Here is an 18,048-nt window from a genome sequence, read left to right as displayed (position 1 = left end):
GTAGCTGGGACTACAGGCGCGGGCCATCACGCCCGGCTAATTTTTTGTATTTTTAGTAGACACGGGGTTTCACCATCTTATCCAGGATGGTCTCGATCTCCTGAGCTCGTGATCTGCCCACCTCGGCCTCCCAAAGTGCTGGGATTACAGGCGTGAGCCACCGCGCCTGGCCTTTTTTTTTTTGAGATGGAGTTTCACTCTTGTCACCCAGGCTGGAGTGCAATGGTGTAATCTCAGTTTACAGCAACCTCCACCTCCCAGGTTCAAGAGATTATCCTCTCTCAGCCACCTGAGTAGCTGGAATTACAGGCACACTCCAGTGTGCCTGGCTAATTTTATTTTTTACTAGAGATGGGTTTTCACCAGGCTGGTCTCAAACTCCTGACCTCAGCCTCACAAAGTGCTGTGATTACAGGTGTAAGCCACCATGCCCGGCCAGGTATTCTTAAAAGTTATGTGATAATCTCTGTGCCAGAAAGGACTTCAGAAATCACTATGTCTGAACTCTCTGATATTATGAAAGAAACTAAGATCCAAAGAAGTTGTAACATGTTTGTCAAACTATCGAGTAAAATAAATAAGTAGGAAGACCATTATTTAAATAATTCACATATAAAGAAAGAAACTTTCTCTTGGCCAGGCACAGTGGCTCATGCCTGTAATCACAGCACATTAGGAGGTAGAGGCAGGCGGATCACCTGAGGTGGGGAGTTCAAGACCAGCCTGGCCAGCATGATGAAACCCCATCTCTACTAAAAATACAAAAATTAGCTGGGCATGGTGGCAGGCACCTGTAATCCAAGCTACTCAGGAAGCTGAGGCAGGAGAATTGCTTTAACCCAGGAGGCAGAGGTTGCAGTAAGCCGAGATTATGCCATTGCACTCCAGCCTGGGCAACAGAACAAGACTCAGTCTCAAAAAAAAAAAAAAAAAAAACTTTCTCCTGTATTTTTTTTTTGAGATGGAGTTTCGCTCTTGTTACCCAGGCTGGAGTGCAATGGCGCGATCTCGGCTCGCCGCAACCTCCGCCTCCTGGGTTCAGGCAATTTTCCTGCCTCAGCCTCCAGAGTAGCTGGGATTACAGGCACGTGCCACCATGCCCAGCTAATTTTTTGTATTTTTAGTAGAGACGGGGTTTCACCATGTTGACCAGGATGGTCTCGATCTCTTGACCTCATGATTCACCCGTCTCGGCCTCCCAAAGTGCTGGGATTACAGGCTTGAGCCACCGCGCCCGGCTCTCCTGTATTTCTTGTAAAAAGACATGTCAATGTATCCAGTTTGCTTAAACTTAGAACACATCTAGATATCTGCTTTATCTTACACTTGCATACTACACAACTTGAGATGTGCTAAAAATAAAATCAGTCCTCTGGGACACAACTCCCATAAAAACCTCTCCACTACACCACAACACAAACCCTCCTCTCTAATTAGTTGATACTAGCCTGTTTGTCAGCTCATACATACAACCATATGCCTTTCCCAAATTTATTCATACCACCCAGAAAGCTAGAAGTGTTCTCCTGCCTCCTATCTGAATACTACCCTTCCAGGTCCAAGTCAAGTCCTACCTTGTCCTGAAGCATTTCCTAACAGCCCCAGTATACTCTAAATTCCTATTGTCACTTTCTTGGCAGTTAACAAATGTTACTAAGAACCCATTAGCTGCCAATAAACGTAGAATGCCAAGAGTTTTAATTCTCTATATGTTTTTCCCTACTCCAAAATTCTGTTTTGTAGTTCTAGTAAGACCTAGGAATTGGTACTTCAACTCCTCAGATGGAAAGAAGAAAATAGTTGCTGTAAGAATAAAGTTGGCCGGTCGCTGTGGCTCATGCCTGTAATCCCAGCACTTTGGGAGGCCGAGGCTGGCGGATCACCTGAGGTCAGGAGTTCGAGACCAGCCTGACCAAAATGGTGAAACCTGTCTCTACTAAAAATACAAAATTAGCCAAGCGTGCTGGCACATGCCTGTAATCCCAGCTACTCAGGAGGCTGAGGCAGGAGAACCACTTAAACCTGGGAGGCAGAGGTTGCGGTAAACTGAGATTGCACCATTGCACTCCAGCCTGGTCAACAAGAGCAAAAAAACTCTGCCTCAGAAAAAAAGTTGATTTTTTTTCCTTTTATCAAAATGTCCTTTAATGCTGTTTACATATTTTTTTCAATTATAAGAATATTTAAGGAATAATTAGGAAAAATCTAATATTGTACAGCAATTCTACTCCAGGAATAAATCGTAAGGAATCAATCTGATTGATGTATAAAGATTTACGTTTTTTTTTTTTGTAGACTCACTCTGTCACTGGCTAGTGCCATCTTGGCTCACTGCAACCTCTACCTCCCGGGTTCAAGTGATTCTTCTGCCTCAGCCTCCCAAGGAGCTGGGACTACAGAGCGTGCCATCATGCCCAGATAATTTTTTGTATTTTTAGTAGAGACAGGGCTTTACTGTGTTGGCCAGGATGGTCTTGATCTCCTGATCTCATGATCTGCCTGCCTTTGGCCTCCCAAAGTGCTGGGATTACAGGCGTGAGCCACCGCGCCCAGCCATCACAACAAAATTTATGAGAAAAAACTGGAGGAAAAAAGTTCATTATTGGGAAATTGGCCAAATAAAATACGATGCACCCATACAACAGAATTCTATGTAGTTTAAGAAATTATATTTTTTACTGGCATAAAAGAGGTCTACAATATGCTGAATTTTTAAAGCCATTTTAAAAACACACAATTTTCTGTAAAGATCTAAATATCAATATACACACACACATTTAGAGAAATGCACAATTAGACGTCCAGAAAAGTTAACTGTAGTTAACTCTGTGTGGTGGGATTTGGGGTAGTTTTTTACTATTTCCTTTATACTTTTCTTTTTTTTCCCCATTAATTGTTTTATAACCAGAAAAAGCAAATACTTTTATTCTAAAATAATACCATGTTGATTTTTAACTGTCAAGTCTTTTTAAGGATTCCTGTGGAATGCAATACTCCCATTTACTACTAACACCACCACTTAAAGAGCCACATAGGTGCTCCTAATGAGTGGTAATTCTTAACAATGTGTCAAAGTAGACTGCATAAAACTTCCCTGCTGTTTTCCTGTAGTTTCTTCAAGCCAGCAAGTTTCTGAAATCATTTACCCATAGCTTTCACTGAAGGGAGTTTCTCACATATGCAGAAGATGTTTCCATCCATGATGGCAGAAAAAACAGCAATGAGGCAAGTCATCACCAAGTCAAGTTATATTTCCAAGGTGGACCACCACTACCACCACCACCGTCAGACCACCAAGTGGAGGGGAACTACCACTGCTGTGGCATCTCTGATCAACAGATTTGAGTCTGGGATACACTGAGACCAACATGCTACTCTGTGTCTTTATGTTGACAGGACATCAACATAAGGGCTCCCACAGCCACTCTCCTTCATGTGCTCATCCATACTCCCACACCTTAGCAAAGATCTGGTTGGAACCTTCTCCACTTCCCAGATACCAACTTCTGAATTTTTTTCTGTCCCCTTATCCCTCTACCAAGAAGGAGGGAAGAGTTAAAATGAGAAAACAAAAAGTGCAAAAGCCCTAAGGGAGGACCTAGCTGGGTATACCGGACAAACAGAAAGAAAGGCAGTATAGGTTGAACATGGTCATCAAAGGAAAACACTAAAAGAAACAGGCAAGGACCGTATCACAGAGATCCTAACAGGTCGTAATAAATCTGTGGATGTTGTTATTTTCATAAATGTTGCTGCTCCCACGGTGAATCAATTTTATGCAAATGAAATTGTTTCATTTTCAAGGTATGAAAATCTATTTCTTGATCTATGTTTTGAACCTCATTTACTCTTCCAAAACTCAAAGCAACAGATCCAACTGTCTGCTTACTAGGCAGCCTCTCCTAAATATCAATACAACCAAAGCCAAACACTTTTTTCCCAAACCAGCTCCTCCGACAACTTCATATCATTCACCCAGGCTTTATCTCAACATTATCTTTCACTCCTCGCCTGCTGTCCACCTCCATTACACACAGGCTCCTCAGTCCTTAAGCCTCCAACCTACTTATACTTTTCTAGTGCCACAGAAACTATCCTGATTCACATTAGCACCATTCTTGTTCAGATTACTAGAATAAGCTAGTTTCCATATCCCCAGTTCTTTCGCCCTTAAGTTTATCCTATATGATGTTATTTAGATACTTTCAAGACCACCAATAAGCAGATGATATAAAATTGTATTACCTCAAGCTCTGATTTCATTTCAAGCTCCACTCATATATCTGCCTACTTAACATATTTATACTTAGCCTCATTCGCATCTCAAATTTAACATGTCTAAAATTGAACTCCTGATTTCTGATCTTCCCTCCAAATTCCACACCTACTCCTCCCATTCCTATCTCCCACCCTCATCTCAGTAAGTGACACGTCTACCCATCCAGTTGCTTCAGCCAGAAACCTGGGAGTCATTCTTGACACTTTCCTTTTCCTCAACCCCCACATTCAATCTATAATTAAATGAATTCTTTCTTTAACATACTTCTCAAATCCATCCACTTCTCTCCATCTCTTCTGCCACTAAGTCCCACCTGCAAAGATTCTTATTTAAGTGGTATGGGTGCAGCCCAGGCATCAGGAGTATAAAAAGTACCCCAGGTGATTCTAACAAACAGCTAAGAGTGAGAACCACTGCTCTACAGCATTTGGACTTCCACCAACCTCTCTGACTTCACGTCAACTACTTTCTCTCTTGTTCACTTAACTCCAGCCATGTCGGCCTCCTTACTGGTTCGCTGAATATGCCAGGCACAAATATTTCTTTTGTCTAGAGTGTTAGTTCACTCCTTCATCTTCTACAGATATTTACTGAAGCATTACCTCTGTGAGGCCTTCCCTGGCATTCTATCTAAAATCACAACACCTACTCCCACCCCAACACTCCCTATCTATCCCTTTTTTGGGCTGCATTTTTCTCCTTGAAACTTATCACTGTCCAATATACCATATATTTTTTTTATTTTGTTTGCTGCCTGAATATAAGCTCCATGAGAGCAGGGACTTTTGTCTGTTTTGTTCTTTAACTATATCCCCAGCATCTATAGTATCTGGCACACAGTAGGTACCAAATTAATATTTCATGCCTAAGCAAGGCCTTCACTGACTCCTCCGACTAAATTTAATCTCCTCATTATTTTCCTTAATAATTTATTCCTTTCCTTCATTACATTTATAATAATCTATAACTATATTCACTTGTTGAAGTTCCTTTTCTAGACTGCAAATTCTGTGAGAGTGGGGATTTTCTACTAGGTCCACCATTATATACACTTTTCCTCACTTATATGGCAGGGGAGCTACTAAAAAAACAGTCAATAAATCAGTAAATAAATGAGTGAGGTGAAATAAAATTTGTGAAAGGCACACTCTAACCATGTTATTTCTTCAATCAAAAATTTTCAGTCTCTAATGCTTTACCACATTAAACCCAAACTGCCTGGCCATTGTTGAAAACCTTCCATGCTCTGAGCCCATTTATTTTCCACTCTTATCCTCCATTATCCCATCTTCTGCTTCAGCCATGCTGTGCTCTTCATTATTTCCAGTACACACCCTAAACTAATACTGCACTTTCCCACCTCCACATTTTCACTCATGACATTCCTTCTCCCTGAATTCCCTTCCCCATCTCTGCTAACGAAAATTCCAACTTCAAAATACCTACCCTTCAAAGTCCAGCTCAAATGTAACCTTCAGAAAGACAGTCCTGACTCTCACCCCAGCTTCCCCAAAGATCTCTTCCTCTTCTAAACACTAAATATATAATACTGGTTTAATCTCCCACTCATTTCAGACCATACCCCTCCCTGACTTTCTACTGTCTTTTACTTATAGTCACTCAGCAGGTATTTGTTAAAAAGAAAAGTCAGTTAACACTATTCCCTTCCTTTTTTTTTCCCTTTTCATTATTACTTTATTTTTATTTTTTATTTTTTTTATTTGGTAAGAATCCTCATCTGGATTTTTTTTTTTTTTTTAAAGATGGGGTTTTACCATATTGGTCAGGCTGGTCTCGAACTCTTTACCTCAGGTGATCCGCCCACCTCAGCCTCCTGAAGTGCTGGGATTACAGGCATGAGCCACCGCACCCGGCCAACACTATTGCCCCTTCTATATCATAAAACATATTTAAATTTTTGGGGGGATGGGGGCCTTTCCCTCTTTAGAGAGACCCTTGAATGACGAAAAGATACAAAGCTAGAATGGAGGATTCTCCGTCTAAACTTTCTCTTCTATGCCTTTTCTAGAAAGGCAGGACCTACCCAAATGCAATTGATAGAGCTCAGATTTTTCCCCCTTCAGATTCTGACAGATTTTCAAAATACATTTAAATGCTTGAAAAAGAATGTTAAGCTCTATGTACTACTACATGAGGCAAATTCATAAGCTATATTAAAATGGTCTGACCTAAGATTATCACATACTTGAAAATTTTCAGCCACTATCTGGCTGAAAATCTGAACACCATAAACTCTGCTGTTTGGAAATGGTAATTCCAGGCCTGGCTCGATGGATCACACCTGTAATCCCAACACTTTGGGAGGCCAACGCAAGCAGATCACCTGAGATCAGGAGTTCGAGACCAGCCTGGCCAACATGATAAAACCCTGTCTTTACTAAAAATAAAAAATATATAGCCGGGCGGGGTGGCAGGCGCCTATAATCCCAGCTACTCAGGAGACTGAGACAAGAGAATCACTTGGACCTGGAAGGCGGAGGTTGCAGTGAGCCGAGATCGCGCCACTGCACTCCAGCCTGGGTGACAGAGCAAGACTCCATCTCAAAAAAAGAAGAAAAAAAAAAGAAAATAATTCTTAGAAAAACATTTTTGTTCAAAAGAAATTTGAAAGTTTTTATAATCTTTAAAAATATCCCGGCCGGGCTCGGTGGCTCATGCCTGTAATCCCAGAATTTTGGGAGGCCGAGGCAGATGGATCACGAGGTCAAGCGATCGAGACCATCCTGGCCAAAATGATGAAACTCTGTCTCTACTAAAAAATCAAAAACTAGCTGGGTGTGGTGGCGCACGCCTGTAATCCCAGCTACTCGGGAGGCTGAGGCAGGAGAATTGCCTGGACCTGGGAGGCGGAAGTTGCAGTGAGCAGAGATTGCGCCACTGCACTCCAGCCTGGTGACAGAGTGAGACTCCGTCTCAAAAAAAAAAATAAATAAAAATATCCCATTCATGTCGACTTTATGCTCAGTGATATTAAGTGACTGCATTAACAATCCAGTAAAATTCCATCAGGAAAAACCTGCACTTCAAGTACTGACCTGTTTCCCCACCCACATCCTCTCTTTTAATGTTGTGGTTCTCAAATGGTCCCAGTGGATTCCTGGAGGTCCTTTTCAAATGGTCTGTGAAGTCAACATTATTTTCATAACATTTGCCTTTTTCATTGTGTTGATACTTGTGCTGACAGCACAAAAGCAATAATGGGTAAAACTGCTGGTGTCTTAGCGCAAGGGTACCCACCCCCAGGGCTGCAGACTTTACTGACCCGTGGCCTGTTAGGAACCAGATGGACAGCAGGAGGTGAGCAGTGGGCACTCAAATAAGCATTACTGCCTGAGCTCTGCCTCCTGTCAGATCAGCAATGTCATTAGATTCTCATAGTAGCCTCAACCCTACTATGAAAAAAATGGGAGGGAATCTAGGTTGCATGCTCCTTATGAGAATCTAATACCTGATGATCTGAGGTGAAAGTTTCATCCCAAAACCATTCCCCACTACCAGGGGAATGGTTTTGGTTTCCACAAAACCAGTCCCTGGGGCCAAAAAGGTTGGGGACCACTGCTAGCATGAGTAAATGACATTGAACTGTACTATAGTCATTGTCATTGTCTTTTGTCATCACACATAGGTGATTTAAAAAAAAAACAATTGCTTGCATTTAAGAATGTTCTTGATGCAGCAATAAAAATTATTAATTAAATCTAAACGCTTGAGTGCAGGTCTTTTAAATAGTCTGTAACAAAATGGGGCAGTATGAAGAAAGCACTTCTGCAAGGTACTCAAGTACCATGGGCGGTCTCCAGGAAAAGCACTTGTGACTCTGGGCTATGAGTTGAACTAGCTGCTTTTTTCATGGAACCCTACACTTACTTGAAACAAAGAACAAACTAGTTATTTAGACATGAATATTTAGCAGACATTTTCTTGAAAATGGAGTCTGTCACTGGGGAAAACAAGTGACAGTATTTGTTGCCAATGATAAAATCCAGGCTTCCAGCGAAAAACTAGAATTTTGGAAAACTTGTAGCTGCTTGACAGCTTCCCAATACTTACAAAGATTTTGCTGATGAAATGGGTGGTGATAATAATGTGGGTTTTCTGATATTGTATTATAAAATGTTTAAACATTCAGAAGATCTGCTTAACTCAATTCACTAGTATTTCCCAAATGACCACAGCACAATACTCTAAAAATCACATGTGTGTAAAAGATCCATTCAAGTGCAAGTCAGACCAATGGATCTTAATGTAACAGTAACATCAATACAATTTCAGAATCCATACTACAACTTAATTTATAAGAAACTAATACTTGTCAAGTTTTGGTGTAGTATCAGAGAATATGCACAATTGTCTGAAAAGACTATAAAATACTTCTCCCTTTTCCAACTACATATTCTTTCAGGCCATATTTTCTTTAGATACTTCAATCAAAACAAATTATCACATCAAACTGAATAGAAGTAGGTAAGAAAACCTGGAGGCCAGGCACGGTGGCTCACGCCTGTAATCCCAGCACTTTGGGAGGCCAAGGTGGGTGGATCACGAGGTCTCAAAAAAAAAAAAAAAAAAAAAAAAAAAAAAAATATATATATATATATATATATATATATATATATATATTTATTTGAGAGGGAATTTTTGCTCTTGTTACCTAGGCTGGAGTGCAATGGCACAATCTCGGCTCACCACAACCTCCGCCTCCTGGGTTCAGGCAATTCTCCTGCCTCAGCCTCCTGAGTAGCTGGGATTACAGGCACACACCAACATGCCCAGCTAATTTTTTTGTATTTTTAGTAGAGATGGGGTTTCGCCTTATTGACCAGGATGGTCTCGATCTCTTGACCTCATGATCCACCCGCCTCGGCCTCTCAAAGTGCTGGGATTACAGGTGTGAGCCACCAGGCCTGGCCAAAATTTTTTTTAAGAGTATACACTCCTGAGACAACAGTGAGAATCACTGTTCTAAGAAAATATGCCTCTGATTCCAGCCATTCCCAAAATTGCTCTGTTTGTACCAAAATCTCCCCTTCCCCTTTCCTCACCCGAAACTGGAGTTGAACCTGGGGCAGATATCTGGCCCAGGGGAAAATCAAACTTTCAACTGACCAAATCAGATCTCCCCCAGGAATCTGAATTAGTCCTCATAGAGACTAAAGCCTATTTATAGCAGAAATCTAGAGACCATAAACTCTGTCGGAAAACCCTGGCACTGTTTCAGTTCCAGCCTTTTCTGATGTCTGCAACAGCTATCTCCTTTTTCCTTTACATAAATCTACCCCCCCGCCGCTTTTGTTTTCAACCTTGCATGTGGCATTAGAAGCTCTTTTGTACCAACTGGTTTGAATAGATTTTCTTTCCTTATGATCACAGAAGCCGTAACACCATAAATCTTCAATGCCTTTACCCAAACTGTTTTATAAAATCACTCTAACAATACTAAAAGTTGAATGGAAATTGTAGGCTCATTCAAAACAAGTGATCAGTTATTAGATAAGGAAGACGCAATTTTTCTTTTATTTTGGCAAAGTTCGTTACATATTATGTGAATATATTTTAGACAACAAATAGTGTCATTAAAATATACCAATTTGGCTGGGTGAGGTGGCTCATGCATGTAATCTGAGCACTTTGGGAAGCCAAGGCGAGTGGATCACCTGAGGTCAGGAGTTCATGACCAGCCTGACCAACACGGTGAAACCCCATCTCTATTAAAAACACAAAAATTAGCCAGGCATGGTGGTGTGTACCTGTAGTCCCAGCTACTCGGGAGGCTGAGGAAGGAGAATTGCTTGAACCCAGGAGGTGGGGTTTGCAGTGAGCAGAGATTACGCCTGGGCGACAGAGCAAGCCTCTGTCTAAAAACAAAAAACACACAAAAAAACAATTTGATAGAAAGCCTGACAAATAGAAAAAGAACAAGGGAGTGAGACTTGCCCCGTCAAATATAAATAATTATTATAAAGCTATCAGAATTAATGCAGTGTAGTACCAGTACAAGATAAGCAAACAGACCAATGGTACAGGATAGAGAAAATACAAATTCTTATATATGGAAACATGTAAGTGATATAAAGTTGTAGGGAACAGATGGACTATTCAATAAATGATGCTGGGTCACAAGATTATCCTTATGGAAAGAAAATTAGATCCACACTTCAGCGTTATCCTTATGAAAACAAAAAATGTGATCTCTACTTCACACCAAACATCAAAATACTAGGTGGATTAGAGACTTAAAGGCGAAAAGCAAAATTTTACAACTTTTAGAAGAAAATATAGGATGTAACCATTACCTCAGTATAGTGTCATGAAGACACACACACATAAAACATATAGGAACAATATAATAAATCTGACTGCATGAAAATCTAAAACTCAAGGCTAGGCACAGTGGCTCACACCTGTAATCACAGTACTTTGAAAGGCCCAGACAGGTGGGTCACTTGCTGTCAGGAGTTCAAGACCAGCCTGGCCAACAATGTAAAACCCCATCTCTACAAAAAATACAAAAATTAGCCAGGTGTAGTGGCGGGTACCTGTAATCCAGCTACTCAAGAGGCTGAGGAAGGAGAATCACTTGAACCTGGCAGGCAGAGGGGGCAGTAAGTCAAGATTGTGCCACTGCACTCTAGCCTAGGCAACAGAGTAAGACTCCGTCTCAAAAAAAAAAAAAAAAAAAAAGAAAATGAAAAAAAAAAAAAAAAAATATATATATATATAAAAACTCAGTTTGATAAAAGATAAAATTAAGTTTAAAAACAAAATACGCCCATTAGGATGGCTACTACAAAAAAAATTTTTTTAACAATAAGTGTTGCCTTAAACAGGTATCTAAACCCTTAACAACAACAAAAAAGAGGCTCGCGCCTATAATCCCAGCAGTTTGGGAGGCCAAGGAGGGCGGATCACTTGAAGTCAGGAGTACAAGACCAGCCTGGCCAAAATGGCGAAACCCTGTATCTTACCAAAATACAAAAAATTAGCTGGACATGGTGGCACACACCTGTAATCCCAGCTACTTGGGAGGCTGAGGCAGGAGAATCGCTTGAACTTGGTAGGCGGAGGATGTAGTGAGCCAAGACGGCACCATTGCACTCCAGCCTGGGCGACAGAGTGAGGCTTCCATCTCAAAAAAAAAAAAGAAAAGAAAAGAAAAAGTGTTAGTGAGGCTGTAGAGAGCCTGGCACTTTTGTTAGCTGCTGCTGGCAAGATAAAATGGTTCAGCCACTATGGAAAACAGTATAGAGGTTCCTCAAAAAATTAGAAATGAATTACCACATGATCCACGATTCCACTTCCGGGCATATATACCCAAGAGAACCGAAAGCAGGGTCTTGAAAGGATGTCTGTACACTCACATTCATAGCAGCATTACTCACAAAAACCAAAGGATAAAAACAACACAAGTGTCTATCAATAGCTAAAGGGATAAACAGAATGTGGAATGGAATATTATTCAGCCTTAAAAAGAAAGGAAATCGGCCGGGCATGGTGGCTCATGCCTATAATCCCAGCACTTTGGGAGGCCAAGGCAGGTGGATCACGAGGTCAAGAGATCGAGACCATCCTGGTCAACATGGTGAAACCCCGTCTCTACTAAAAATACAAAAATTAGCTGGGCATGGTGGTGCAGCCTATAGTCCCAGCTACTCTGGAGGCTGAGGCAGGAGAATTGCTTGAACCCAGGAGTCAGAGGTTGTGGTGAGCTGAGACTGCGCCATTGCATTCCAGCCTGGGTAACAAGAGCGAAACTCCATCTAAAAAAAAAAAAAAAGAAAGGAAATCCTGGCACATGCCACAACATGGATGAACCTTGAGGACACTGGGCTAGGTGAAGCAAGCCAGTCACCAAAGAGAGAAATTCTGTATGATTCACTTACACCAGGTACCTACAGTAGTCAAACTCCTAGAGACAGAAAGGAGAAGGGTACTTCCCAGAGCCTGGGGGAGGGAGGAAACAAGAAGTTGTTTAGTGAGTATAGAGTTTCCGTATTGCAAGATGAAAAAGTAATTATAGAGATCTGTTGCACAACAATGTGAATATTGTGCAAATATTAAACACTACTGAACTGTACACTTAAAAATGGTTAAGGTGTTAAATTTAATATTGTTTTTACCACAATAAAAATAAACAATAAAAGATTATTATATGTAATAAAAAATGGAAATACCTTATGTCTATTAACAGGAAATGGATAAATTGTGGTACAGCATATTCATACAACCAAATACTAAACAGCAGTTAAAATGAATTCAAGTTATATGTATAAACATAAATAAATCTCAAAAAACAATATTAAGCAAAAATATTAAGGCAAAGAATGGTACATATTGGAGTATATAGTACATATTGGATTATAACACAGTTAGAACATGATAAATACCAAATTCATGATAGGTGTTACCGATAAGGAGGGAGAGAAGAAGAGAACAGGAGTACCCTAAGGCCTTGCTATTTCAGTAATGTTTTATTTACTAGAAAAAATATCTGGGAGCAAATATAACAAAATGTCCAGATTTTATAAAGCTGGGTGATGGTTATATGCATGGTAGTATTCCTTATATTTTTATATATATATATATATACACACACACACACACACACACATATATATATATATTTTTTAAGACGAGTCTGGCTCTGTTGCCCAGGCTGGAGTGAGGTGGTATGATCTCGGCTCACTGCAACCGCCCCCTCCTGGGTTCAAGTGATTCTCCTGCCTCAGCTTCCCTAGTAGCTGGGACTACAGGCGCCCACCACCATGCCCAGCTAATTTTTCATTTTTAGTAGAGATGGGGTTTCAACATGTTGGCCAGGCTGGTCTTGAATTCCTGACTTCAGGTAATCCACCCATCTCAGCGTCCCAAAATGCCGGGATTATAGGCATGAGACACTGTGCCCACCCAAGATATTTTATAATTAAAAAATTAAGATGGCATAAAAGATGTTCACTGAAAAACTGTGGTATTTACAGCAAATTTCTATATGGTTATCTGTTTCCAAATATCAAATGAAGGAATATATAAATCTCAATTTGAGGAGATGAATGATCACACATACATTTTTCCTCTTACCAATATATAGATACATAGATAGGAGAGATTAGAGATTTTCAAAGAACTACTGCCATGGCAGGAAGATTTACACTAACAACTTTTGAGAAAATTAAAAGTCAGGAATAAAGGTCTTCATGGTCAAGCAGGTGTGTCCGAATGGTTAATTCCCTAAGGTCTCAACCAGCTCTTCCAAAGCGGCATGACTAGCTCTGTCGTATAGAGTACCTAGGCACCTCCTTGCCAATTCTATTAAAACATGATCATAGTTGTAAGAATGACAGCCTGGCTGGGCGTGGTGGCTCACACCTGTAATCCCAGCACTTTGGAAGGCCGAGGCGGGTGGGTCACGAGGTCAGGAGTTCGAGACCAGTCTGACCAACACAGTGAAACCCTGTCTCTACTAAAAACACAAAAAATTAGCCAGGTGTGGTGGTGTGTGCCTGTAATCCCAGCTACTTGGGAGGCCGAGGCAGGAGAATCACTTGAACCAGGGAGGCAGAGGTTGCAGTGAGCTGAGATCATGCCATTGCACTCCAGCCTGGCGACAGAGCAAGACTTCGTCTCAAAAAAAAATAATAAAATAAAAGAATGACAGCCCAAGCATTTCCTAAAGAATGTGTACTTTAGAATTTTTTTCCTGTAATGGGAGTTTTTCAAAAACAAAAGTAAAGGAAGCTACTAGATCTTATTGGCAAATGTATCAGAATAGCCTGAGTGATTCACTATGCCTGAAAACAAACACAAGAAACAGGTGTGCTTCCCTGAATACACAATCAGAATTGAATTTGGGACCAGTATTGTTATGAAACCAGGTTGAGAATAACCTTGTAAATATGACAAAATGGTAAAAAGAAACTGAAATATGAATTTCAGATAAATATCAGAATACTGTTATGGTCTGGCTTTAAGTAACCTGAAATCAGTAAGATTACTCAAATACCACTAGATTGTAGGAGTCTAACAAAACATTTTTTGCTAAGACAGGAATTAGTCCACCCCAAAACCCACTTTAGAATGCAGTTCTGCTGCATCTTTCGTTTGTATTAACCTTCATTAGTGTGATGAATTTTCAGGAAACACTGTGGCTGCCCTGACATTTCTTCTGAGTCTAAAGTACATGATAGAAAGCCACAGGATTCGGCACTGTTCCAGACCCTAAGTTAAGTAAGACAGCTAGATATCAGAGTTTATGGCCTATCTGAAATTTTTCCCAAACCAAGAACAATTTGCCTTACTTCTTTTTTATAATGAAAATCTAGTGATAATAAAAAAATATGTGATTACAGCATAATCTTACGTAACACTGTGTAGAGATGAGGGAAAGGGAAGACATACTTGCGCATGGATGCACAGATGTTTTTATATAATAATAAAACTGTCATATACCAAAGCTTAGAAACACATAATTTCAACCTCTAAATTTTATTCTGTGTGCTTTTCATCTTAAAGAAAATCAAGTTTGCTCATGAGAGGTGGGGGCGAGGGGGTGGTCAATGCTCTCTTCAGAGACACTGCCCTTCACGAAGAATATTCAAGACAAGGAAGCTGAGTTCTAAAATCCAGAATCCAGCAATGCCAGTGACACAGAAGTGAGTCAACCACTAGGTGCATCAGGTTAAAATAAAAGCACCTTTAGTTTTCAGAATTTGGTTCCAGAAGCTCCACATGGTAGACAAATAATTTATTAGGTTGGTATAAAAGTAATTGCAGGTTTTGTCATTAAAAGTAATGGTAAAAACTGCAATTACTTTTATACCAACCTAATAATTTACTGAAAGGGAAGAAAATATCATATATATGAAGGTAAAGGTAAGGGGTTCTGCATCGGGGACAGGAAAGTACAAAGTGAGCTCAGAACTTCTTCTGACAGAAAGCAAGGAAGCACTCATAGCCCAAGCTTAAAGGTTCCCACAGTTCAAATATGAGACAGTGTGAGCATCAAAAAGAATGTGTTGGTAAAACACAGAAGAAACTAAAATCCATGACATTAAAACAATGAGGGTGAAAAAAAAACCTCATTTACCACCATTAGAGATGATATTATACCATCCCTGTACTCAGAAAAATATTAAAGAAAAAAAATAAAGATTTTACCAAAAAGAAAAAGAAGAATTTACCTCAATATATATTTTTTTTTTGAGACAGAATTTTTCTCTGTCACCCAGGCTGGAGTGCAGTGGCAGGATCTTGGCTCACCGCAACCTCTGCCTCCTGGGTTCAAGTGATTCTCCTGCCTCAGCCTCCCAAGTAGATAGGATTACAGGTACATGCCACCACACCTGGCTGATTTTTGTATTTTTAGTAGAGACAGGGTTTCAATCATCTTGGCCAGGCTGGTCTTAAACTCCTGACCTCGGGTGGTCCACCCACCTCAGCCTCCCAAGGTGCTAGGATTACAGGTGTGAGCCAGACCTATATTTTTTACCAGAAATTATAATTTAGGCCAGGCATGGTGGCTCACTCCTGTAATCCCAGGACTTTGGGAGGCTGAGGCGGGAGGGCCACTTGAGGTCAAGAGCTCGAAGCCAGCCTGGCCAATATGGTGAAACCCCATTTCTAATAAAAATACAAAAATTAGCCAGGTGTGGTGGCGGGTGCCTATAATCCCAGCTACTTGGGAGGTTGAGGAACAAGAATCGTTTGAATCCATGAGGCAGAGGTTGCATGAGCCAAGATCACTCTATTGCACACCAGCCTGGGAGACAGAGCAAGACTCTGTCTCAAAAAAAAAAAAAAAAAAAAATTGCCGGGCACAGTGGCTCACACTTATAATCCCAGCACTTTTGGAGGCCAACTCAGGTGGATCACAAGGTCAAGAGATCGGGACCAGTCTGACCAACATGGTGAAATCTCATCTTTACTAAAAATACAAAAATTAGCTGGGCGTGGTGACACACACCTGTATTCCCAGCTACTTGGGAGGCTGAGGCAAGAGAATTGCTTGAACCCAGGAGGCGGAGGTTGCAGTGAGCTGAGATTGCACCACTGCATTCCAGTCTGGCAACAGAGCGAGACTCCACCTGAAGAAAAAAAAAAGGGTGGGGCACAGTGGCTCACGCCAGTCATCTCAGCACTTTGGGAGGCGGAGGCAGGCAGATTGCCTGAGGTCAGGAGTTTGAGACCAGTCTGGTCAACATGGTAAAACCCCATATCTACTAAAAATATACACACACAAAATGTATAATTTATTCCTAATTGATGAAATAAATCCTTACAGAAGATTAAAAGCTAATCAGTGTAAAATAAATGACAGGATTAGAAAAATCACTATTTCCAAAAACCAATGAATTAACTAATTTAATCAAAGATCATCATCATCAGGTGAAATGTTGCTGGAGAAGTGCCAGCAACAATGCCAAAGCGGCACCACTCCACAGATAACTTACTGATTACAAAGGGTGGAAAATGTCTTTACAACAAAGGAGTCTGATATTTATCACCTTAAATGATCAAATAAACTCAACATCATAGTAATGGGATATTACGATCCTATGTTTCTCCTATTATGATGGAACGAGGAGCTGAGAAACACAAATAAAGGAGTCTCATTAAAAACATCTAACCATAATCTAATCAGAACTTTAGAGCTCAATATCAGTTTATGAATCTGAGGAAATAACCAGAAAATTCCAGAAGTGATATATTCTGCAAGACAGACAGCTTAGTCTCCTAAAAAATTATTATAATGAGGCTGGGCATGTGGGCTCATGCTTGTAATCCCAGTACTTTGGGAGGTGAAGGTGGGTGGATCACTTGAGGTCAGGAGTTCAAGACTGGCCTGGCCAACATGGTAAAACCCCGTCTCTACTAAAAATGCAAAAAATTAGCCAGGTATGGTGGTGGGAACCTGTAATCCCAGCTCCTTGGGAGCCCAAGGCAGGAGAATTGCTTGAACCTGGGAGGCAGAGGGTGCAGTGAGCAAAGATCGTGCCACTGCACTCCAGCCTAGGCGATGGAGTGAAACTCCATCTCGAAAAAAAAACCGGTATCATGTGGCTTCTAAATTCTTCTAGACTTAAAGAGACTAAAGAGGTATGTTTGGAGGAAAAAAAGAAGTGTCACCTTCAAGACAATTAGAAAATTCCTGTTAATTGCCTTAACTGTGACAAGTACCATAAGCTTTAAAGAGATAAATATAAAGTATTTAAGGGTAAAGTGTCATGATGTTTGCAATACAAAAATTTATATATTTAAATATATATGCACATACATAACCTAAATGTAGCAAAATGTGAACAACTGTTGAATCTAAGTAATGAATATAAAGATGATAACTGTAATATTCTTTCCATTTTTCTGTATGTTTAAAATTTTTCACTTAAACCATTATAAAAAAAAAAAAGGTTCCAAATGCACTTCCTCCAGGAAGGCCTCCCAAATGAACTCTCCTCCAACCCTTAATCATGTCTTCACAAGGTCCTCTCAGCATGGAAAATAGTGCATTACTGTACCAGTTCTGTTTTCTAATTGTTCTCTTTTTATTTCATATATTCAGTAGGTGTGGCTTTACAAGATTACGTCTTTGATTTTGGTATCAGGGTAAGGCTGGCCTCATAGAATGAGTTTAAGAAATACTCCCTTCCCTTCAACTTTTTGGAACCGTTTGAGGACAATTGGTATCAGTTCTTCTTTAAATGTTTGGTAGAATTCAGCGATGAAGCTGTCAGGCCCTGGGCCTTTTCGTTGATGGT

At 40.4% G+C, this 18,048-nt stretch overlaps 1 protein-coding gene across 28 annotated transcripts in view; it reads right to left on the bottom strand.

The window, feature by feature from the left end:
- SPOP (speckle type BTB/POZ protein) overlaps positions 1-18,048 on the bottom strand; it is an 80,556-nt gene that overhangs the window by 58,686 nt on the left and 3,822 nt on the right. For 6 of the 28 annotated variants that reach the window (XM_078374226.1, XM_078374219.1, XM_078374229.1 and 3 more), the window contains 2 exons: positions 12,194-12,241; positions 11,304-11,426 (listed from right to left, as the gene is read on the bottom strand). The exons of 9 other annotated variants lie outside the window; for them this stretch is intronic. The gene's annotated coding sequence lies outside the window, so the exon portion shown is untranslated. Of the gene's footprint in view, positions 1-11,303; positions 11,427-11,575; positions 12,058-12,180; positions 12,242-18,048 lie in introns of all 28 variants that reach the window. 13 more of the 28 variants (XM_078374220.1, XM_078374230.1, XM_078374223.1 and 10 more) reach the window with 4 other exon arrangements.

This window comes from Callithrix jacchus, chromosome 5, assembly GCF_049354715.1.
Source record: "Callithrix jacchus isolate 240 chromosome 5, calJac240_pri, whole genome shotgun sequence".
NCBI classification, from domain to species: Eukaryota; Metazoa; Chordata; class Mammalia; order Primates; family Cebidae; genus Callithrix; species Callithrix jacchus.
This window is presented reverse-complemented; position numbering and strand designations above follow the sequence as displayed.